This window comes from Triticum aestivum, chromosome 5B (genome assembly GCF_018294505.1).
Source record: "Triticum aestivum cultivar Chinese Spring chromosome 5B, IWGSC CS RefSeq v2.1, whole genome shotgun sequence".
Classification (NCBI taxonomy): domain Eukaryota; kingdom Viridiplantae; phylum Streptophyta; class Magnoliopsida; order Poales; family Poaceae; genus Triticum; species Triticum aestivum.
In genome coordinates this window covers 544,283,417-544,308,952 of record NC_057807.1, presented here as the reverse complement: position 1 = coordinate 544,308,952, position 25,536 = coordinate 544,283,417, and positions in this window count along the sequence as shown.

The following is a 25,536-nucleotide window of genomic DNA, read 5'->3' as shown; positions in this document are numbered from 1 at the left end:
CTCAATACGGATTTGAAGTTCTTTCTCGGATTTCAAATCCAACAATTTCAAGAAGGAATTTTCTTGTCTCAAGCAAAATACCTCAAGGATATCCTAGAGAAGTTTGGCATGTCTGATGCTAGTCCATGTAAGACACCCATGCCAACCAAAATTGTACTCACTGAAGACACGAATCGTATCCTTTTTGACCCATCTATTTACCGCTCTATGATTGGTTCATTGCTTTATCTTTGTGCAGCTAGACCAGACATCATGTTCAGTGTGTGCATGTGTGCTAGATTTCAAGCTTCCCCTAGGGAAAGTCATCATAAGGCGGTTAAGCATATTCTTAGATACCTTGTTCACACCCCAAAGTTGGGTCTATGGTACCCCAAGGATGCTAAGTTTGATCTCATTGGGTATACGGATGAGGATTGGGTTGGAGACAAAGTGGGACGGAAGTCCACCTCTGGTGCATGTCAATTTCTTGGACGCTCTTTGGTAAGTTGGTCCTCAAAGAAGCAAAATTGTGTTGCCCTCTTCACCGTCGAAGTTGAATACATTGCAACCGCCAGTTGTGCAACTTAGTTACTATGGATGAGGCAAACTTTGAAGGATTACGGTATCACCTATAGACATGTGCCTCTTCTTTGTGATAATGAAAGTGCCATCAATATTGCTGAGAATCCCAAATATCATACCCGCACCAAGCACATTGATATTAGGTATCATTTCTTGAGGGATCATGTGGAAAAGGGTGACATCCATATTGATCATGTTGGTACAGATAACCAACTTGCAGATATTTTCACCAATCCATTGGATGAAGCAAGGTTTTGTCAACTTAGGCGTGAACTTGGTATCTTGGAGCTTGACAACATTATGTGAAATCTAGTACCCATTCATGCATTTTCATCATGTCTTGTCTTGATGTAGGCATATATTTAGGGGGAGACATTCAACTCATGAGCACTCTCACCCTACATAATGCATAAATAGAACAAACACTCTCAAAGTTACCAAGCTTTTCAAACTATGGTGCATTAAATGATCGAGTCGTGACTATGTATCCAAAGTCGAAATCTTTGCGATCCTATGTCCCATATGCTCAAACATGGTGACCTCGGTCACTGCTCATGGATTGCTTATATGAACCTTTCTTTACTTAATATTGTTGGGTTATTATTGCACATCTTAGTATGACCATAAAATTACTTTGTCTTTCATCTATACTATATCAAAATCTCCTTGGCAGAGTCTATATCACAATCTAACTCTATATGGCCCTTCACTGCCCTCTCTCTTAGTCTCAATATGTGTCCAGTGGCCGGACATTCGGGCCTTAACCGGACATCCGGGCCCTGGCATTTCTTTGCTTCCTAAAATCGTCGGGCGTCACCAGTGGTCGGACATCCGGGCCATTAGCCGGACATCCAGGCCCTGGAGTCCTGCTTGTCTGGTCCCTGACTGCTAGTCGCCGGATATCTGGGCCTCACCCCGGATGTCCGGCCCATCGCCCCGCGGACACACAAAACGGGATGGGGGCTCGGGAGTTGGGGGAAGTTCCCCTTTCCTTCTCTCTTGCTCTCCCCATCCTTTTCACATCGCCGCCGCCGCCGGGCTCTGCTTTGGTGCTGCCCCGGCCATCTCCTCCAACCTCGGGCCCTGATCTCCTGCCTACGTCTTCAACTCCTCCCGATCTACGATTCCATCCAATCCATGCTCTGGGTTGTGGTGTGAATCACTCGGGAGGGACCGACTCGGGTGTTGACTTGTGGATCGGCCGCCGGAGTTCTTCATGGCTCGTACCAAGAATTGCGGCCCTCCTCCTTCTTCCCGGGGTATGGCTGCTATCTACTCTTGCCTCTATTCCGTTTTGGCACAATCATTCTAGGTTTTCATGATCTCTCATGGCTATCTTGTTGTATATATCTCTCTAGAGATTTGATGTCACTTGTCAATATTTTGATCTACCACTTGGATTTGTCCTATGGTCATGTTCGAAAATGTTCACATCCTCACTGTTTAATTTGCTTTATCCTTGTTCATACTTTTTGACTCTTTCTCATCGGTACCCTTATTGTGTATCTATTTCAGTCAATCGTCAGCAAGGTTCCACCGACTCCGATGAACATGCTCGACCTAAGAAGAAGAAGACCTCCACCGGTCCTAAGAAGAAGCTTAGGGCACCATCACCAAGTCAGTCTGCCTCTGATGCTGATGATGAGGACTATGTTAGGGAGGAAGAGGAAGACATTGCCCCTAGGAGTTCCGTTGGTTAGTCAAAGCCGGGCACCCGGAGGAGGCCCGTGCCTCAAGTCCGAGGGTCTACTATGCCTGTTGCATGTGGTCGCCACATCCCCATGGAGATCCCTAACAGCGGGGATCGCCCCATTCACGATTTCACAACCGTGGGGGCTAGTCCATACCTTGAGTTTAGAAGGGATATCAATCAATTTGAGATGAGGGCTCATGCTGAGGATGCTCGTTTTCGTACTTGCATGCAGCAGGACCTCTACTCTAGCTTCACCCGCGGTCGTGGACTTGCTGTTCACAAGTGCGTGGATATTAAGTTCTTATGGGATAATCCTGCCATGTTCCTTGACAACCCAGTCAAGATCACTGATGATATGACTCCCGGTCCAGCAATGACCTTCAGGTGTGATTGGAATGAAGCTGCCATCCTTCAATTCTATGCCACCTGCTTCTTTGGCCCTGCCAACACTCTCACCTGGATGACCGATGGTACCGTGCTGAGCATCACCTATGAGTGTTTTGTTCAGATTTTGGGCCTCTCCGGTGTTGGACACAAAATCCACAGTCTTGATCCACTTCATAAGCCCAAGGGGATTGATGATTGCATGCCACTTGTTAAGCCTATCACTTAGCTCACGGAGGAGGAACGTGGTATCCATCTTCAAGTCTCCTTACTACATTCTCTATCAGTGTGTGCTTCACACTCTCTATCCAAAGAAGGGAGATTCCTCAAGGGCTCGCAACTACTACATTGACTTGATGATTCGTATGCAAGAGAAGCCTACCGAGCCTCTTGACACAGCTCATTATGTTTGGCATGAGATCTGTCTTTCCAGCTTTCTTCAGTCACACCAATTCCCTCATGCTCCGTTCATTCAGGCGCTGATTGATCACACTGCTCCGTTTGAGGTTGCAAATACGGAGGTGCATGCTATTTGGAAACCACCTCCTCATATGTGCATGTCTGCTCCTACACCATCTGTTGCTCCTCGACAGTCTAGGAAGTCTACTGGTGCGTCTCAGCCCACAGGCTCCTCCGTGCCTTCCTCCTCGACTACACCTCATGGACGTCTTGCCATGTTCTTGAGCAAGGCTCGGTTTGCTATTATGAAGGCAATCACTTTCAACTGTCAGCAAAACCATGATGTTCAAAAGCGCCTCATCATCTCCAAGAACAAGATCAAGCAGCGCCTTCATGACCGTGGGAGTCCCGTGAGTGATGATGATCCTATTCTTGCGGCCCCGTCCTCTTCCACCTTCGGATTCCCATCTCGTGATGAGTTCGTCGAGTTCTTTGGTGATAATGATGACATCCACCAGGAGTGATTTCTATTGTATTCTTATGGTTCTTCACCCCTTTTTGCATGTTGTTGTCAAAGGAGGAGAAGTAGTATCTTAGTTTGGGTTTGGATCATGCTATATGTTGATCATGTGTGTGCACTATTATCCAAACTCTTATGTATGCTACATATGGTGCTTACTCATTTGAGACTATCTTGTTAGCCTTATGGCTATGGGTTGTTGTTGTCTCATATGTGTGTGTCATACTTTCTTATCTTTTTTTAAGCTACATATGCTACCATGTACATCCTAACATAATCATCCCATGCACTCAATGAGGGGGAGCTAAAGCAAATAGGAACATATACTATATTATTCTCTCATGATTTACAATGCAAGATTTATTTATTGCATCTATGATACTACATGTATGATTGTCATCAACAAACAAAAAAGGGGAGATTGAAAGTGCAACCTTGCCCTTACATCATGTTTTTGATGTTGATGACAATATACATATAGGGGACTAACTATGTTTGTCAAGTAAATCTCAGGTGTTAGTCTCCGGTTCATCAAAATGTGTGAGGATCGTGAACATACAAAGGTGATTTTACCCAAAGTATACTCAAGCAAGAAGTATCAAAAAGATTGCATCATTTGGTTTCTTGGGTATAGGATCCCGCACTATTAAGAGGGGATCGGTAGGGTTAGTGAAAGACTTGCTCAAGCCACAATGATTCCTAGCTTCAAAATCTTAGGGTCACACAAAAATATTTTGGTGTATATGTTCTGTTTTGCTCCCATGCCGGATGTCCGGGCTGCCGGCCAGACGTTCAGGCCGCACTCCGGATATCCGGCCCACTCGCCGGATGTCCGGCTCACTACTATCCAAACTCCAGTAGGTGTGCATGTTTTCGGCGGATGTCCGGGCTGCACCCCGGATGTCCGAGACTTCCAACCACGCCGGATGTCCGGACTTTTCCCCGGATGTCCGGCTCCCTGCTATCCAGACTCCAGTAGGTATGCACGCATTTGCCGGATGTCCGGGACTTCCAACCACGCCGGATGTCCGAACCTTGCCCCGGATGTCCGGGCCTTCCTGTGCTGCCGGATGTCCGGGCTTTGCCACGGATGTCCGGCCCATCTTCTTCATCCTCTATTGTCTGCTTTATGCCTGTAGTGCTACACTAGGCCGGATGTCTGGCCTCTGCCCCAGTTGTCCAGCCTACCCTGTCATTTGCACTACAACGGTCACTTTTACTCACACACTATATATAGCCCTTTCCCCCACGGGAATGGGTTGACCATTCACTTTGAGAAAACCCTAGAACACATGTCACTCTCTCTCACACACTCCAACACCAAATCTTAGATCCCTAAGGGATTTGAGAGCATTTGAGAAAATTTGTCCACTCAAGTGATAGATCCACTCCTTCCCCTTCTTTGCACCAAAGGAGTTCGTGATTTGAGCAAGTCTTGAGCTTTTCCCCATCGTTCTTGTTACTCTTGGAGGTTGGAGACTCCTAGGCGGTAGAAGTCTTTCGGAGAGGAATCATTCTTTGTGATTACCCCCGGAAAGTTTGTGAGGGTTTGGAGACCACCCCAAGGTCTACCACTAGTGGTTGAGAAACGCCTTCGTGTTGTTGTCTCAAAGGGAGAATAGGGTGAGCCTTCATGGCATTGGTGTGCCTTCATGGTAACACCCACCTCTCTAACGGTGGCGTATCTTCCCTCCAAGGAAGTGAACATCAGCATACTTCCTCGTCTCTCGGAGTTGCGGTTATTCCTAACCCTAACTCCCTACTTGTGGCTACTTGTCTCTTAGTCTTTACTTATATCATATTGAGCTTGCTTACTCTCCTACTTGTGTTACTTGTTTACCTTGCTTAGCTCATAGCTTCACTCATGCAATTGTTAGGCTCAACTTCATATTCCACATTATTGCCTAAAATTGCTAAGTAACAATTAAAATTTGTAATTGTACATATTCAAATCCCCCCTCTAGGTCCATCTAGATCCTTTCGCCCTCGACCACTCGGCGACCCTCGACCCCTAGGCGACCCTCTTTTTTACTTTCCTACTTTTTTATCTTCTTCTTACTTCTTTTTTTCATCTTCTTCTCTCTTTTTCTTCTTCTTCTCCTTCTTCTTCTTCTCCTCCTTCTTCTTCTAGTTATTGTTCTTTTTTTCATCATCTTCTTCTTCTTCTTCTTCCTCTTCTTCTTCTTCTTCTTCCTCTTCTTCTTTTACTTCTTTCTTTCATCTTTCTTGTTTATTCTTAAAAAGCAAAAGAAAAAAACTAAACTAATTAAACTAAAGTAACTTTTTCCTTAAACTAATTAAACTAAACTAAAGCCCCCTTTGATTGCTCTGTTTTTTTCTAAGTATTTTGAGAATACTACAATATTTGACATTGCCATAATTTTATTTTCTATGGGGTGTTTGGCTGCTACTAAAAATGATGCTTTTAATACTGCAGTATTTGCAAAACCTTGGTATTTCCTCTATTTAAAAAAAAGATATGGACCTCTTTTTTTAAAACTGAGCTAGCGAAAGAAACGCCTCCATGCACGACCACTGATCACTGCCTCCCATCTTTTCCCCCTCCAGCCCCATTACACCAGTCGTGAGAACGGAGCGAGCAAGTCCTGCTGGACTGTTGGTCGAGCTTGCTACTCACGCGGGTGGCCACAAAGCTAAGCTGATGTAGCACTTGCTTGTGTCATGTTTGTCCATCGGTGCCAGCCACAACACACGAGTATCCATATAACCAACTAATCATCTATGATCAACCAAACCATTGATGAGTTTTTCAATACTTTAGTTTTTGCAATACCTTGCTATCAAACACAACCTAATTAAACTAAACTAATTAAACTAAACAAACCTTTATTCTTAAAAACTAGGAAATAAACAGGAAAAAAAGGAGGGGTGGCAGGGGCTCACCGTGGGGGCAGCGACGGGCAGCGCTCCTCGAGGGCGGTGATGGGCGGCCGACACATGGCTGTGGCGGGGAGGTGGCGGCGGGGATGCTCGAGAGGGGGGTGGGGAAGCAGGAAGGGGGCGACAACGGGGCGGGGAGAGGGGGCGGCAAAGAAGAGGCCCGTTAGGGTTTGACAGCCAGTGGGGCAAACCCCCTCTTTGTCGTCTGCTAGCAGACGGCAAAGAGTTGGCTAATGGCAAAGCCTATCTTTGTCGTCCGCTTTCTGGTGGCTGATGGCAAAGCCTACCTTTGTCGTCCGCTAGCGGACGGCAAAGAATGGGAAGACGGCAAATCTGCTAATTCCAGTAGTGAGTAGCCACATCGTGAGTCCCCTTCTGGGCGTTGGTGAGGGCGACCTGCAGGTTGTTGATGCGCGGTCTGGAGGTGGAGGACAATGAGGAGACTAATGGGCTAGGGGCCGTTCTCAACTGCTACATCCAAACAAGAACCGGACGCCCGGAAAAGTTGGATCACTCGAGGCGATCAAGGAGGCGACTAGGGGTCCCTTGCGCGCCACCGGTGACGCTGCCGGTTCCCTCTCTCTCCGTCGGCCACTCCAGCGGCGGGAGGGAGGGGGAACCTCGGGTCTGTTCACTAGGTGGGTGGGTGGTAGGGTTAGGGTTGAGGGAGACGCTGCCGAGGCCGTTGCGGTGGTGTCGCGTCAGAATAAGTTTCTCCGGGCTCCGTTCGTGGTCAGGCGAGGCTTTTGCCTTGGTTTAGGAGCCAGCGGTGTTGGGGATCCCCAGATCTCGTCGAGGTCGCGGGCTATGGTGGTTGGAGGTCCATCGGCACTGGCCGTTTGGATACTCGGATGGGCGATGGAGGCAGGGAGACGAAGACCTTTCTTCTTCCTTGTTGGTATGATTTGCTGCTGTTGTTCTTCTCCTTCCTCTGCACTGATGCTGGTGGGAGATCCTGCTTTGCCCGGGTGGATGGCCCGGCCACGATGCTGGACCGGTCGGATGACTCGAGTTCTCTTCCTTCCGAAAGAGAAACTTTTCGCGGTATTCAAAGCCAAAGATGGCGACGGCTGTTACAGATGTGTTGGATTGATGTCCATGCCCTCTCAGCACTGGTGTCAAGAAAGGAGGAAGCAACGTGGCGGCAATTGTACCATGGTCGAAGATGATGACCTGTTTGCGACTGGTTGCAGATCCTTCTGTTGCAGGGGTCTTCTCTCGAGATTCAGGGATGATGACACAGGGCTCCGGAGATCTTCTTGTGTTATGGTTGTCTTAGGGTACTCTAGGTGTTCATGGTCCTTTGTGTTTGCGTTTCAGTGTGCTTGTAAGGGTCGCCTACTTTGTACTGATTCGTGATTTGAATGAAAAAAAATTCTCAAAAAAAACTGCTACATCCAAACATACTGTATCGATCTAGTACATTCTAGTTTTTTTTTGCGAGATAGTACATTCTAGTTAGACGTATGTATGTGGAGAAGGAGAGCAGAATAGCGCGGTGACTAGTTTGTTAATTTGCTTCCGTCAATCCGTCGGGATAAATTTGACATATGGATCGATTCGTCAGAATTGGGTGTTGGATTTGTGGGGAATTTAATAGCAGCGCTATTTAAACGAGAAGACTAAGAATAGATCTATAAAGCACGAATGCAATGGTGGTACCGAGTAGCGACCGGCGCAGCAGCCGCGGCGGCCTGGCTGCTGGCTCCTTTGTCCTCCTCCGGCTCCGCATGCGCAGGATCGGGAACCTGGGTGACCGCAGCGCAGACCACGACTCCCATCAACACAGCATAGCAGCAGTCAGCGCACCGCCCACGTCAGCAAGGATGGGCGTCACCGGCCCCCGGTCTTTTCGAATCTGACCGGAATAGCAACAGCAACGGGCAAATTATGTGAAGGTGGCCTTCAAATTCTTCAATGAAAAATAAAGGTGAGCTTCAGTTGTGGTTATATCTGGCCATGGGCCGGGCCGGGCCTAAAAAAGCCCATGGCAAAAAACTGAGGCCCAGGCCCTCCCATGCCCTACCATCGGGCCTACTTTTCAAGCCCAAGCCGGCCCATCTGGTCAAAAGCCCTCAAAAGCCCTTAGGGCTAAGGGCCATGGGCCGGGCCTCTTCCTTAAAATGCCAATATGCCAAGCCCAAGCCCGTCCAGGCCCTGCTGGTGGGCTCAAAACTTAGGCCCAAGCCCGGCCCATGAGCAAGCCCATCGGGCCTAGGCCCTGGATTTTAGGGTCGGGCCTGGGTGGGCCGACAGGGCCGGGCCTGAGATGGCCAGGACTAGTTGTGGTGTAATGGCAAAGTGTCAGCCTGCCCTCCCGCAACCGTCACATCCGGGTCAAGGGGTTGGACACATTGGTCTAGCCTAGCTGAACAAACTAGCCAATAAAAGTTTTGAGATTTCAGTCATGCTAAAATGATCCCAAATCTGTCGAGCAACAGGCTTATAAACATTGAACGAATCAACATGTGGTTGGATGGTTAGAGGGACAGTGGTATTCCCAGCCCATCAGGGTTCAAGTCCTGGTTCTCGCATTTATTCCTGGATTTATTTCAGGATTTCCGGCGATGCGCTTTCAGTGAGAGGAGACGAGCCCGTCGACGACGAGGCGCCTACGGTGATTTCATAAATTTCAAGATGATATGTCGTCTCAGTCTCTCGGAGGTGCTCATAGGGGTAGGGTGTGTGTCGGTGTCAAAACCGGCGGATCTCGGGAAGGGGGTCCCGATCTGTGCTTCTAGGCGGATGGTAACAGGAGACGAGGGACACGATGTTTTTACCCAGGTTCGGGCCCTCTTGATGGAGGTAAAACCCTACGTCCTGCTTGATTAATATTGATGATGTGGGTTACAAGAGTAGATCTACCACGAGATCAAGGAGGCTAAACCCTAGAAGCTAGCCTATGGTATGATTGTTGTTCGTCCTATGGACTAAGGCCATCCAGTTTATATAGATACCGGAGAGGGCTAGGGTTACACAGAGTCGGTTACAAAGGTAGGAGATCTACATATCCGTATCGCCAAGCTTGCCTTCCACGCCAAGGAAAGTCCCATCCGGACACGGGACGAAGTCTTCAATCTTGTATCTTCATAGTCTTGGAGTCCGGCCGATGATGATAGTTCGGCTATCCGGACACCCCCTAGTCCGGAACTCCCTCAGTAGCCCCTGAACCAGGCTTCAATGACGACAAGTCCAGTGCGCATATTGGCTTCGGCATTGCAAGGCGGGTTCCTCCTCCGAATAATTTATAGAAGATCGTGAACACCAGGATAGTATCCGGCTCTGCAAAAATAAATTCCACATACCACCATAGAGAGAGTAATATTACACAAGATCAATCTGCTGACATATTCTGTGGCGTGACGTCACACCACTTCCAAGCCCTTACTCGAATTGTTTTTATTGTTCCACCTCAGCGCGTTTAGCGAGGCGGTTTCCTTGGCACGTCTTGTCAAAGCAGAGATCGTGTTCCCCTTATTCCGGGATTCCCATCAATACGGACGTGGGTAACCCAACCGCGCCCGTTGCCACGCCCCCTCCATCGAAGGCAGGTTCCAAACGGTCACGGGGACGGCTCTTGGTATTCTTCCTCTTTATAATGAGACCAAGGCTCGTTCTTTTTATTCAATCCTCTATCGAATCCGCCCCTCTCCCTGAGTTCCAACACCCGGGGCTCCAAATTCAGGTACCTTTGATCTTCGACAATGTCCGGTCCTGATCTACGAGGCCGGTGGATGCCCTCCTCCGTCACGGAGGAGGACGTGCTAAAGCTGAAAGATGCCAGGTATCTAACCTACGAGATTTCGCATAGGCTGCCTGCCCGAGGGCAAGTTATCCCAACTCCCGAGCCTGGCGAGATCGTCGTGTTCGTGTCTCACTTCCTTCGGGGTTTGGGCTTCCCGACGGATCCCTTCATGAGGGGACTCATGTTTTACTATGGGCTGGAATTCCACGACCTGGCTCCGGAGTCCATCCTCCATATCTCATCATTCATTGTCGTCTGTGAAGCCTTCCTCCGCACTACCCCTCACTTCGGCTATGGCTCAAAACCTTCAACATGGAGCCAAAGATGATTGAGGGGCGTCAAGCAGAGTGCGGAGGGGCGGTTATAAGCAAGAGGGCCGAAGCTCCATGGCCCAAGGGCTCTTTCCAAGAGGAGCTCGGCTTGTGGCAACAGGAGTGGTTTCATATCACCGCTCCCCGGGGCAGCAGGCAGAAGCCGCCGCCCGTCTTTCGCTCGGGCCCTCCACAGCAGCTGACGTCATGGGTCAACAAGGGGCGTGATTGGGGGCCGCCCAAAGACGTCCCCCTGTTGCAGGACCGGATTCGAGGCCTCCAAGAAAGGGAGATCAATCTGGTCGCAGTGGTGCAGGTCATGTTGATCCGGCGCCTACTGCCCTACAAACGTCCCCCCTCCGCCTATGGGAATTTAATCCGGAGGGGCCACGAGCTCTTCAACACTTCATGGGTTTGACTCCCAAGGAGATGTATAAACTGTTCTTCGGATCGCAAGAGACGCATCCGGAATTGACCAAGGACGCTGGCCTAAGCTGCAACCGCCCGGATACTCAAGTAAGTAGCCCTGTGTCCGGACACACCGTCCATTCATTTATCGTGAGCTTGCCTTTTAACCAGCTATCCCTGGACAGGAGTGGATAGCGCAAGCAAAACTGATACGGTGTCCGGCCCCCCTCCCTGAGACCACGCAGGATCCCGTGTTAATCAAAATGTTGGAGGTTGTACTATCGAATGAGGGTGAAGGGGGGCACGGGGAAACTATCACCTCTGCCAAGGAGGCGTTTAGTAAGGGAGGAATCGAGAGTCCCTCCTTCCAGGGGGAGAAGAGGAACACTTTCGAAGACCCGGAGGCCAAGGCCTCAAAGCGGGGAAGGAAATCTGTACCGGAAGGTCCTGCGCCAGAAGGCGCCCCGGCCGTAATGCCTCCTCGGAGGAACCATCCCTCTAACGAGCCGTAAGCGAAAAGGGGATTTTATAATTATCAGACACCCCTGCTTAATGTCTAAAGGTAACGAAGTTTTTACCTTGTAGTTCAGATCTCAGCCCATCTCAGCACAGCTCATCTTCGGGAGACCTTCGTCCGGAGATGATGGAAAGCGAAATGCCTTCATCTGCCGCCCCATCGTGCGGGGCGGACGACCCTGAGGTGTCGTCGCAGAGGGTCTCCCCGAGTCCGGAAGGACCGGAGAGTTCGGCGCCCATTGGAGTATGGCTGGTGGAGCTGCAAGATTTGCTTAAGAGGGCGTCCATCTCAGAAGATCACCGCACATTAATGGGTGATGTGATTGAGAGGATCTTGTCCGCCGAAACTGGGTTGTATGAGGCTGTCGGAAGTTTACTGACGGGATTTGAGGTACGCAAAAAATGACATACATGTTGACAGTTTTGCACATGAAGTGCGCCCTGTATAGATAGTAGCCCCCGAGACTTGGTATGCTATCAAAAACGACAGCGTGCCTAGGATCATAATCTCAGTTATTAACTGTCGCCTTTCCCATGCAGGTGGTGGAACATTCGGTGGCGAGCTGGACTGATGAATTTGCCGAGCTGAAGAAGCAACTCGATGCTGCAGATGCAGACATCTCGCTGGTTAATAGACGACTTGATGAGTCACAAGGTATGTGGTTGCCCCGCGGTTGGTTAGTAAGGTAGCTGACGCCCATTCCTTACAAATTGTATGCTTAGATGCAGATGGTGCTGCTGCTGTGGAAGACCTTCGAGCAGAACTTGCTCGGGCCAAGGAGCAAGCCAGAAAAAGCGAGGCGGTTGCCTTGAAGGCAGCTGAAGGGCTAGAAGCCGAGAAGGCTGCTCACTGCCGAAGCAGGGAGGAGATGGCTGGAATGGCCATGAAATTAAGAGTTGCTACCGACCGCCTGGAGGTTCTTGAAGGAGAACGCCGAGCGGAGCAAGAGGACCTGAAGAAGGCCGATGCCGAGGCCAAGGATGCATGTAGTGCGATGTAGGCTATGAAGGAGGAACTGCGTCAGGTCGGAGACATTGTGGCTGGAAAGCCCTTTATGCTGCGTAGGAAGTTCAGGGATCCGAAGTATGCTCAGCTGGGCCGATTGTACGGTGCGGAGGATCCTTATCTGGACTTGGCGACGAGTGCGGCTGACGCAGTCGTGCACTTTCGAAGCCAGGAGGATCATGAGATGGAAGAGCTTTTCTGGTCTCAATTCCATAGTCCGGAGCGTCCACTTCCGTTGAGTGATCGGTTGGTTGAGTGGGCTGAGCTGAATAGATTGTCCGGACTGGCCATGAACGGATGTGGTCACTCATCTGTGGCCGAAAAGGCCCAAGCCGAAGAGTTATTTTGGCTTGTTGCAGCAATTCCTTGGGGCAGTGCCGCATATTAAGGCGATGAAGCGGTCGGCATGCATAGAAGGTGCACGGATGGCTCTCGCCCGTGGTAAAACATACCGGGCGGAGATGGATGCCACCGTTGTTGCATCCCGGGGTTCGGACAAAAGCCGATTCCCCACCGAGCATTACTTTGAGGAAGTCCTGCAGGGCGCTCGTATAATAGAGTCGCAGTGCTCGAAAGATGTTATGTTTGAATGACATGTCTGATTTCTAAGATCATGTTTATAATGCAATGACTTTTTATACTTGTGTGCTCAAGTATTGAACTATCTCCTGTGCGGCCGTATATGTATGTATAATCTGAAAGATGGCAGTCTTTGGCTTCAGCCCCCACGCACATGGTGCGGGGGTGTTTGCAAAAAGAAAAACACTTTTTCACACTTAATCCAACGTCTTGGTCCTTTTAAGGAGGTGATAGCATAGCAAACTAGGCAACCGGACTATAATGCTTTATCACTTTCACTTAGCCATAGGAGCTTGAATGTGGGGCTACTATATAGCCCCTGATGGCACCGCGCTTCTCCGAACTCGGGGCGCGTATGTGCCTGACCGGGAAGCGGTCCTTCGTCAAAGCGTAGGAATTCTAAACATTCCAATGGTCGATCGAGTGGTTGACCAGTCTCTCGCTATATCATGACAGTCAGTTTTCGGCTTTATCTACTGAGGTGCTCTCCCGGCCGAACCGGGGCACAATCGCAGTAGTTCTCCTGGTGCCGCGTTAGCCGATGATACGGAACGTAAGGCAGCAAAACACAGGAGCCGGGCAAACCCAACATTTGACCAAAGACATGATTCGGAGCTGATGCATATAAGGCCTAACTCGAGACGCCGAACACTCCCTGAGGTGTTCGATCTTTATGATATCGGGCAGAATAAAGCCCTAAGCCCCTAGTGTCCAGGTACAGGCGGGAACTTCTGACGCGGCCGATGCCAAAACGCCAGCCTCCTCCTCGGCTCTGGTAGGAAACCGGGGGATGTGTATCAACAAGAGACAGTGAGAAAGGTTTACGCAGGGTCTTAATCTGAAAAGAATCCTTGCAACGGGTCCCTACTGCACGTCTGCGCCTGTGTCTCCGTTGTTCTGTATCCTGGACGGGTGTAGCACGTGCTTCATCTGTAAAAGAGAAGGACTTAGTTTCTAAGAAATATCGTGCAAAAAGTGTATCAAAATAAAGTATAATTTGGAAGATGAAGAAAGTTGAGCTTTATTGGCTTTCATCATTTATGCGCGCGGCCCCCTAAAAAAAGGGTATGCGGCTAGGAAGCCCCTTGTTGAGTTACGCCGGACTCGTCTAACCATGTCCGAGGTCTAAATGACCTGTTTTTAGGGGCTTTGACCTGCAGGGTCGGAATAATGTGTGACTGTCGAGGCAGCCGCACATTCTCCATGGTCGAGAGACACCTGGAGTTTTGAGAATATGCCATGTGGACCGGGCATTTTTAAGCGTAAGAGACGCGTAATGTGGTATTGCATTAAAGCGGGCGAAAGCTGCACGCCCCAGTAGTGCTTAAGGGCTACTGCTAAATGGGGCGATGGAGGGTGAGCTTTTTGCGACAGAGGTTGTCGGATGAACCGAACCCGACCTCTAGTGGTACAGAGCCTGTAAAATTGGCTAAAAAAGGCCTGGCGTCACTCCTTTGAAGGAAGTGCTGCTACAGCGAATTTTGGTGGGTTCTACCCCCAGTCTGCGGACGGTGTCCTGGTATAGCAGGGGCCGCATTGCGTGTTATCACGTGAAGTGAGTTCACTGTTTTGACTTCTAATGGGAAAGTCTTTTGGTTTCCGGAGCACTGCTTTTGGGTTTCGTCACTTTCACTTGGTGTGTCGAGCCCTTTGTGTTCGGTGTTAAGTCGGCCGGACTGCTTGAAGACCCAACAATCTCTGTGGGTATGGTTTGCAAGCTTCCCGGAGGTACCGTGTATTTGACACCGTCTATCTAGAATCTTGTTTAGGTTGGATAGCTCGTCACTGTTATCCTTTAGGGGCAGTGTTTTGTTGTTCGGCCGAGAGCTTTTGAATCCGGCGTTGACCGCCGTACTATTTGGGCCATTTTCCTTATTTCGGCGCTGATCTTTTTTGCGTCGTGATTTCTCATTTCCATCCCTGATTTCGGATGTACTCGGGTCGCTGGTGCTGCATCTAGCCAACCAGCTATCTTCCCCCGCGCAAAAGCGGGTCATGAGACTTGTTAGTGCGGCCATTGTTCTTCGTTTTTCCTGGCCGAGGTGTCTGGCGAGCCATTCGTCTCAGATGTTGTGTTTAAAGGTTGCTAAGGCTTCAGCGTCCGGAGAGTCGACTATTTGGTTCTTTTTAGTGAGGAACCTGTTCCAGAATTTGCGTGCTGATTCTCCGGGCTATTGAGTTATGTGACTTAAATCATCTGCATCCGGAGGCCGGACATAAGTCCCCTGAAAATTTGCTCGAAACGCATCCTCAAGCTCTTCCCAACTTCCAATCGTATTTTCTGGGAGGCTTTTAAGCCAATGCCGGGCCGGCCCTTGGAGCTTGAGGGGTAGGTATTTTATGGCATGGAGATCGTCTCCTCTTGCCATGTGTATGTGTAGGATATAATCCTCAATCCAGACTCCGGGGTCTGTTGTTCCGTCGTATGCCTCTATGTTTATGGGTTTAAATCCCGCTGGAAATCCATGATCTAGTACCTCATCGGTAAAACATAGTGGGTGTGCGGCGCCCCTGTATTTGGGTGTGCCGTTGTCTTCAAATGCTCGGCTGGTTGTGTTACTTCCTAGAGTCTTCTTTTTTGGCCCGTAGATAGACCTGGCCGGGTTATCCTTTTTTTGAGGATCTTTATGCTGATCATGTGCCGGCTTGTGTGTGGCGCCCCGTGTTGCTCTTGGCCTGTCATCTGGTCATCTATCCGGCCAGGCGGCCTCTTTCTTTTTTGACTGCGGGGGCTCGAAGGCCTCCTCGTCAAATTCGGGCAACAGCTTGCGCTTCGGGTAGCTCTTTGTCTGGTGACTAGTGCCATATTTATCAGCGGTGTTGAGTACTTTGCTCCATCTCATTCTGAGTGCGTCTTCCGCTGTTTTGAGCTTCCGCTTTTGCTTCTTCAAACTTCTTGCAGTGGCGACGAGCCTTTTATGAAGATTCATATGCTCTGGTGATGTGAGATCATCTTCGCCGGGGATGGGTTGCTTGTCTGGTTCATGTCCGGCTGGCTGCTTGTTGACGTGTGCGTCGTCCACTGTTTCGCCCTGCTCTAGGGCCGGGTCCATATGGGTGCCGTTTTTGTCGATGTCGGTCTTCGGGCGGTGCTTGCGTCGCCGCTTTGTTTGTTTGTTGGGGGAGTTGTCCTTCGCCACGTCCCGTTTTTCCTCATTATCGCTTCCTTTTGGTGTGTCCACCATGTATACGTTGTGGGCTGGGGTGGCTTTCCTGCGCCCGTTAGGCGCTGGTTCTTGGTCGTCTCCGGCATCGTCGTCCATACCGTCGGTGTCCTCGGAGTCGTAGTCTAGCATGTCAGTTAAATCGTCGACAGAGGCTACCAAGTGGGTTGTGGGTGGGCTTTGAATTTCTTCGTCGTCCGCATCCCAGCCGTCCTGACCGCAATCCGGCCAGGTCTCTCCTGATAACGAGAGGTATTTTAGTGAACTCAAGATGTCGCCGAAAGGTGAGTGTTGAGAGACGTCCGCTGCGGTGAACTCCATGATCGACGCTCAATCGGATTCGATCGGGGCGGGCGCGGGAGGTTCGGAGTCCGGCGAGGAGTCCGGCACCTCGGAGTCACGAGCTTTATGAGGGACAAAGTCAGTGTTCGGCTCTATCGCCGTAGAGGTCGCAGCCCCCGAGGCGGTGTCTAGGCATCCATCCTCGATCTGCGGAGCTGGCTCCGAATTGAAGATCGGAGTGGTTTTGAGTGCGGCCTCCAAGGTACTGTCCGGCCGCAGAGCTAAATCATGCTCGTCGCGACAGTGCGGAACGCTCAGCTGTGGCTCGAATCCATCGAGGATCAAGTCCCCGCGGATGTCAGCCGTGAAGTTCAAACTTCCAAACCTGACCTGACGGCCAGGGGCGTAGCCTTCGATCTGCTCCAGTTGGCCAAGCGAATTGGCCCGCAGTGCAAAGCCGCCGAATACGAAGATTTGTCCGGTGAGGAAGGTCTCACCCTGGACTATGTCGTTGATGATGACTGAAGAAGCCATCGAGCCTATCGGTGACGACATAGAGGAACTCTCAATGAAAGCACCAATGTCGGTGTCAAAACCGGCGGATCTCGGGTAGGGGGTCCCGATCTGTGCGTCTAGGTGGATGCTAACAGGAGACGAGGGACACGATGTTTTTACCCAGGTTCGGGCCCTCTTGATGGAGGTAAAACCCTACGTCCTGCTTGATTAATATTGATGATGTGGGTTACAAGAGTAGATCTACCACGAGATCAAGGAGGCTAAACCCTAGAAGGTAGCCTATGGTATGATTGTTGTTCGTCCTATGGACTAAGGCCATCCGGTTTATATAGACACCGGAGAGGGCTAGGGTTACACAGAGTCGGTTACAAAGGTAGGAGATCTACATATCCATATCGCCAAGCTTGCCTTCCACGCCAAGGAAAGTCCCATCCGGACACGGGACGAAGTCTTCAATCTTGTATCTTCATAGTCTTGGAGTCCGGCCGATGATGATAGTTCGGCTATCCGGACACCCCCTAGTCCGGAACTCCCTCAGTGTGCGTGTGTGCGTCCATAGAGGTGAGTGTATGAGTGCTGAAGTATGTACTGATGTTAAAAAAAACATTGAACTATACATGATCAGGATTCAGTCCTCGAGGCACGTGCTGTGAAAGCTATTGTCTTTGGTGGTCGTGGGGAGGTATGTCTCCGGCAGATCTTTCTTTGGTGGTCTGCTCGGATCTGTCTTTGGTGGTCTACTCGGTTCTGTTCGTCGTTCATCTGTGTTCATGTGTCTTCAGGTTGGATCCTTCTGATCTACACTCTTCATCGGCGGCGGTTGTTGTTCTGGTGCGTTGGTTCTATGGGGGCCTTAGCACGAGGACTTCCCAAGTGTCTACTACAACAATCTTTGCCCGGCTCCGGCGATGGAGGGGTGATGACAGCGGCGCGCCTTCGGCTCACTTCAGTGCTTGTAGTTATCGCTAGGTGGTTTACGAATCTGGATGTAATTTTTATTATTTCTAGTGTTCGTTGTACTACCATGATTGAAGATGAATAGATTGGAAGTTTTTCTCGCAAAAAATACATATCTCTGATAAGCCTTCTCTTGCTCCCAATTTCCCGAGTCACTCTATCAGAGTTGCTAGATAGAGGTACACCATCCACCAAAGAAAATGTAACCTACTATGACAAACACGTATTATCACATAAATACTTTTTTGTAGTGTTTACTAAGGCTTCTAAGCTGAGGAATCAATGGATATAGCCCTCACATGCATCTACCCCGATACAGAATTCTCCTCGTGGTTTGGTCCTTAATAAAAAGAAGAAATGATGAGATTCTAGAAAAACTTTATTGTCAATGGCAATGCGATGAACAGAGAGCAGGTTTTGGGAGGCACTAGGAATGTGTAAGATTCTTCTAAGATTTATGTCTTTTTGTGGGGTTTTGATAATAGAATGACCAAAATTAATTATCCATCGGCGGTGTGGACTAGCTCATGGCCATGATATTACTCATGCATGGTCAACTTTCTAAGCTCACTAGTTATGTGATCTGTGGCTCCACTATCAACATACCAGTTTGTATCTACTCCATAAGAGTTATTTGTATGTGCAACAACTTGCTTTTTCTGGTAGTTATTGTCCTCAACATAATGCCAATTAAAATCTTTGGCGGCGTGTTTAGCTTTTTGTGTGGATTTGGCAAGGACCAAACTCATCAAACTCATACCCATAGTTATTGTTGTTGCTGGATTGTCCTCCTTGGCGGCCCCTTTATTAGAGTAGAAGGGGCAGCCACTGCTGGGGTGACAGTTGTCGTCGTAGTTGTTGTTGTTGTAGCCTCCACCACCATGGTGATCGCCACCACTTCCACCATGATTGTAGCCGCCGCTACCTTGCTGGTGACTATCGTTGTCGTATTGGTTTGAGCCGCCTCCACCACCACGGGAATTGTTATAGTTACCCCGTGATGGAGAGCCCTTGGAAGAAGTGCGGCCTCCGTCGAGTATTTGAAACGCCTGTGGCCACTTGGAAGAGCTCGATGCGCTGATCAAATTTGGACATCAACGCAAAAATATGATCCATGGAGAGCGTCTCAGTGCGGGCATCGAGGGCGAAAATGAGAGGCTGGTAGTAGAGGCCGAGCCCAGGGAGGATGTGAGAGATGAGTTCTTCATCATTCAGAGCACTTCTAGCTGCTACAAGTTCGTCGGCCAAGGACCTCATGTGGGAAAATATGAAGCCATGTTGCGAGTCCCCTTCTGGGCATTGGTGAAGGCGACATGCAGGTTGTTGATGTGTGATCTGGAGGTGGAGGAAAACATGGTTGCAAGGTACTTCCAGAGAGCATCAGCGGTGGGGATCGACACAACCTAAATCAAGACTTCTTTCGTCAGGTTGTTGAGGAGGAAGCCAAGCACAAGCTAATCCTGCCTGGCCCAGAAAATATGCTCACGATGGCGATGGAGGAGTCCTTCCCTTTCTTATCCTTGATGACGACAAACTTTTCTGGCTCCGGATCGCTCCCATCAAGGAGACCATGGAACCCGACACTGCGAACTTGGGGAAGGATTTGAGCACGACAAAGTATGTAGTTCTGGCAAGTGAGTTTTTCGGTGACCTGGGTGGTCAGGGCCACGACAGAGGTTGATGAAGACGCCATGGTGATTGGTTGTAGGTTTGGTGTTTGGGAGATGGTTTGCGATTTGGGTGTTTCTGGCGATGGGTTTTGGGTGTTTGCTCGATGGGTTTATGATCTGGTGTTGCTAGCGATGTGTTTTCTCGATCTGATGTGGATCAATGGGTTTGGGGTTTGCGATCGCTACATGTATTGGAAGAGTAGGGCTCTGATTACCATATTGGTTTTGGTGTGACTCCATGCATGTTCAGGGCCGACGGCTGCTTGTTATATAGATGGGGCGCACCTCCCATAAGCGCATACATCATAGGTCTTTAGGGCATCTCCATGGAGGACCCACAACTCGCCCGCATTCGTCCAGACCGCGTTGTCCAGACCGTGGAAGCCATCCAACGCGGGTTTGTATCAGTCCTAGGGGCGGTCCAAACACAATTTCTCACGCAAACAGGGGACAGAAGTAGGGGAGCTTTGCGGGAGTCCGGACACGAGAAGCATAGGAATCTGATACCCCGGCCTACACAAAATCCTCCCTAGACCCCGCGACTCCATCCTCCCCATTTTCTCTCCTTCTTTGTGTCTTGCCTTTGCCACCACTCATTCACCCCGGCCATCATGCCATACCCCTGTTGGAACTTGATACGTCACCAACGTATCTATAATTTATGAAGTATTCATGCTATTATATTATCTATTTTGGATGTTTATGGGTTTTACTAAGCACTTTTATATTATTTTTGGGACTAACCTATTAATCGGAGGCCCAGCCCAAATTGTTGTTTTCTTGCCTATTTCAGTGTTTCGAAGAAAAGGATTATCAAACGGAGTCCAAACGGAATGAAACCTTCGGGAGAGTTATTTTTGGAACGGAAGAAATCCAGGAGACTTGGAGTATACGTCAGAGAAGCAACGAGGAAGCCACAAGGCAGGGAGGCGCGCCCTACCCCCCTGGGCACGCCCCCACCCTCGTGGGCCCCTTGTGGCTCCCCCGACCGACTTCTTTCGCCTATATATGTCCATATACCCTAAAAACATCGGGGAGCACAATAGATCGGGAGTTCCGCTGCCGCAAGCCTCTGCAGCCACCAAAAACCTCTCGGGAGCCCATTCTGGCACCCTGCCGGAAGGGGAATCCATCACCGGTGGCCATCTTCATCCCGGCGCTCTCCATGACGAGGAGGGAGTAGTTCACCCTCGGGGCTGAGGGTATGTACCAGTAGCTATGTGTTTGATCTCTCTCTCTCGTGTTCTTGATTTGGCACAATCTTGATGATCGTGAGCTTTGCTATTATAGTTGGATCTTATGATGTTTCTCCCCCTCTACTGTCTTGTAATGGATTGAGTTTTCCCTTTGAAGTTATCTTATCGGATTGAGTCTTTAAGGATTTGAGAACACTTGATGTATGTCTTGTGTGTGCTTATCTGTGGTGACAATGGGATATTTACATGATCTACTTGATGTATGTTTTGGTGATCAACTTGCGGGTTTAGTAACCTTGTAAACTTATTCATAGGGGTTGGCACACGTTTTCGTCTTGACTCTCCAGTAGAAACTTTGGGGCACTCTTTGAAGTATTTTGTGTTGGTTGAATAGATGAATCTGAGATTGTGTGATGCATATCGTATAATCATGCCCAAGGATACTTGAGGTGACATTAGAGTATCTAGGTGACATTAGGGTTTTGCTTGATTTGTATCTTAAGGTGTTATTCTAGTACGAACTCTATGATAAATCGAACGAAAGGAATAGCTTTGTGTTATTTTACTACGGACTATTGAATAGATCGGTCAGAAAGGATAACTTTGAGGTGGTTTCATACCCTACAATAATCTCTTTGTTTGTTCTCCACTATTAGTGACTTTGGAGTGACTCTTTGTTGCATGTTGAGGGATAGTTATATGATCCAGTTATGTTATTATTGTTGAGAGAATTTGCACTAGTGAAAGTATGAACCCTAGGCCTTGTTTCCTAGCATTGCAATACCGTTTACGCTCACTTTTACCACTTGTTACCCTGCTGTTTTTATATTTTCAGATTACAAATACTCATATCCAGGGGCGGAGCTGGAGCAAATGTTACCCGATGCACCACTTTAACAAGGAGTAAAATTTTCAAGCAGCAATGTATTGAATAAGGGTTTGTTTCATAGCTTCTAGCACATTTTATCAGATGTAATAGAAGGCAGTGAGTAAAAACAGAATGTAGCCATCAAAATGTTTACTATAATTCTAAAAAAGGGGGCAAAATTACTTGAAAATGTTGTCTTGCATTTTGAAATTCCAGAATACATCCTCCGACAGCAGGGCACAATAATGTACAAGATAAAAATGAAATTAAACTTTCTAATAGAACATAATAAAATGTCCAAATGAAAGTATTTAAATGGCTAAAAAATTGGAAATTACCTTTAGTACGTTTGATCAATTTTCTCTTGCCCGGGTGATATTGAATCTCCTCTTCCCTATTTATGTGTTCCAGAACATCCTGAGCTGATGCTTTTCTTTTGAGAATAAATGAAATATAACCTAATTAGAAGTTATAGTATTTGTATTTGACAATGAATGAAATATAACCTAATTAGAATTTAGAAGTTATAACCCTAGAAAATGTTTCATGCTTTGTCAAAACATAATGGTTTATTCTATTTGTTACTAGTTTATACATAACTGACTAATCATTGCAGTTTGTAAACAAAATTAGGAACGGCAAGACAAAGGTGTTACCATTGTGGCCTTTGATACGCATGGAAACCAAGATTCAAGATTGGAAAGGTTGCCAAATTACGGAGCGCTGGACCGGCCGACGGTGTGCGGCGTCGCTCGCATGCATCGCGTCATCACCAGAGGACTCGGGGTCCGTGGCATGGGATGGCCGGCCGCCGGTGCCCTGCCACCGCCGCCTGTGTACGCAAGGGCAAGGCTTATGGAGGGGCCAGATCTGTACGCGTCTAGTCTACACAGACCTGATCGATGGATGGTATTTTTTAGTTTTATTAAGTGGAGGAAGTTGGATCGATTAAGGCTATGGCAAGGTTGGTGCGTACGCTCGCGTTTTCCGCACTAGCCCAACACGGTAACGCAGCAGGCCGGAGGAGTGGCTGAATAGGGCCGACCCTGATGCACTGCTCTTGGGCCAACCTGATGCACTGGGCCTTCTTAATTGATAAGTACTACTAGCAAATATTTGGACCCGTATTCCTGTTCATATGGGATGGCCCAATGGGCTCCGCCCCTGCTCATATCTACCATCCATATTGCACTTGTATCACCGTATCTTCGCCGAAATAGTGCACCTATACAAATTACCATTGTATTGGGTGTATTGGGGACACAAGAGACTCTTTGTTATTTAGTTGCAGTGTTATTTGAGAGAGACCATCTTCATCCTACGCCTCCCATGGATTGATAAACCTTAGGTCATCCACTTGAGGGAAATTTGCTACTGTCCTACAAACCTCTGCACTTGGAGGCCCAACAACGTCTACAAGAAGAAGGTTGCGTAGTAGACATCAAGCTCTTTTCTGGCGCCGTTGCCGAAGAGGTGAGTTCTTGAAGGTATATCTTTAGATCTTGCAATCGAATATTTTTGTTTCTTGTTTTATCACTAGTTTAGTTTATAAAAGAAATTACAAAAAAATGGAATTGAGTTTGTCTCATACGCTTCATCTTTTCAATATCTTTCATGAGAATGATGGAAAGTAAAAATGTGATCAAGTGCTAGAAGAAGAAGTTTATAAAATATTTGGCACTAAATCTTTGAATGATGAGCATGATTGCAATATTGTTAGTATGAACTCTTTGAATATCCATAGTACTAATGATGATTGCACTGGTTATGATGAAAATGTCTCCTATAAGCATGTCAATTTTTGTGGAGTTTGGGTTTGCAAGTACACACCAAATAGAGAAGATAGATTTTGCAAGAGGCATAAGTATTTAGAAACTAAATGGTTGCAAGAAAGGCTAGATGTGAGTGCTGAAAATTTAAAATATCTTTATCGTACTTGTGAACTTTGCAATGAACATGCTCATTTAAATCTCCGATGCAAATTGTTTCATGATCGAATTGTGTCCAAAAATTGTGATGATTTGATTTCCCTTGCACATCATAATGAACTTAGTTTGCTTTTGGGTTATGAAGAATTGAAACTTGCAACTAAGCATATTCCAGAACTTAACCTTAAGAAATTTCTTGATATTGATCTAGAGGAAATTTATATGTATTGTGCGGTGAATTGCATTGAAAATCCTTATATTGTCAATTACATAAAGAAAAGAAAGCAAATAGAAGATGAAGAGAATACTAATGAATGGGAAGAAACTTCTCAATATCGTCCTATTATTTCTTATGATGAATCAGGTAACGAGGAGGAGCTTTCTATTGAACCAATCTCATTAATGAGGAGCTCAAAGAAGAGGGTTAAACCCACACATGATGTGAAGAAGAAAAAGAAAAGACGGAAAGCAAAGGTAGAAAGGTATCCCTCCCAAATGATGTTGCTCCTATTACTCATTGTGATGATGATAATTGCTATACTATTGGTGCTATCCATACTATTAATGATGAGAGTGATTATGCTTGTATAAGGTTATTTAGGAAGATAAGTATGATTATACAGCTTCTTAAGTATTCTGGTACAGTTTCATGAGCATTTGTTCTTGCTGATGCCGACCCTCGGTGGGATATTTTTGTCATGTAAACATCTAATATTTGTATGTGGTTATGTGCACTTCATAGGAAGGCTCACCGATCCCCATTTATGTTTCAGGTCTACGTGATGTCCATAAGGATTGAGAAGACAATTGGTCGGATTGCTTTTGGAAGAGGCGGCAGAAAGAATAGAAACCGTGTTCTTAGTGCTTAGTTCCTCCTATATGTTTGAGAAATTCAAATGGTGGAATCAATGGTTTATATTTCCTTCAATTTGTGGAATATATATTGTGTAACCAATAGTGGACTGGGTTGGTGCTGCCATCATGCTTTGCTATTTCGTGTAACAACCTGAATCGAATATGAATCGTGTTCTACCAAGTTGGATATAAAGTCAGTGCATTGTAAATGAGTTATTGTGTGATGTGATTCTTCTTTGCTTTTGGTATAATGTTCTAAAGTGAGAGCGGCGTTTTGGCTCGTAGGTGCATATGCACCCATTGTTGAAATACACATTTCAAAAAGTTAAAAAATTCAGAACAAAAATCCCACGTGTATATCCGGACATTTTATGTGCGTTCACAAGGTTTCGGTGAAAAACGGCGTTTTTTGTGGATTGTGTAAAAACGATAAAGAAATGCCTCGTGAATAGGTAGAATGAAGCATCAGAAATTGCCTTTCTTACACAAGCCACAAAAAACGTCGTTTTTCACTAAAACCTTGTGCACGCACATAAAATGTCCGGATATACACGCGGGATTTTTGTTCCAATTTTTTTAATTTTTTGAAATATGTATTTCGATAATGGGTGCATATGCACCTAGGAGCCAAAGGTAATTACCGAAAGTTACGCGCTTTTCCTTCATCATGTCACTCTATCGAATTTGAAGTGTGACCTATAGTGTTCGATGGTCACCAGGTTGGATATGACCGCACCCGGCAGGGGTGCAGGGTGCGGCAAGACGCACTTTCCATCTAGTAGATCTATAAAGCACGAATGCAATGGTGGTACCGAGTAGCGACCGGCGCAGATTTTTTTTGTCCAAGAGGACCCCCTGCCGAGATGAAAAAAAAAAGACTACTTCTGGATCAATTTGACAAAAAGGACCCCCTCAGCGGTGGCGGCAGGCGTGGCAGGTGACACGTGGCACCTGCCGCCACGCCAGGAGGCGGCGGGCCCTGCCGCCATCGCCGGAGGCGGCAACCCAGCCAAAACGGCTTCCGCACAGTGCATCGCGCCGCGACGGAACGGGCCAGGCGTTGTGGGCCACGCCGCC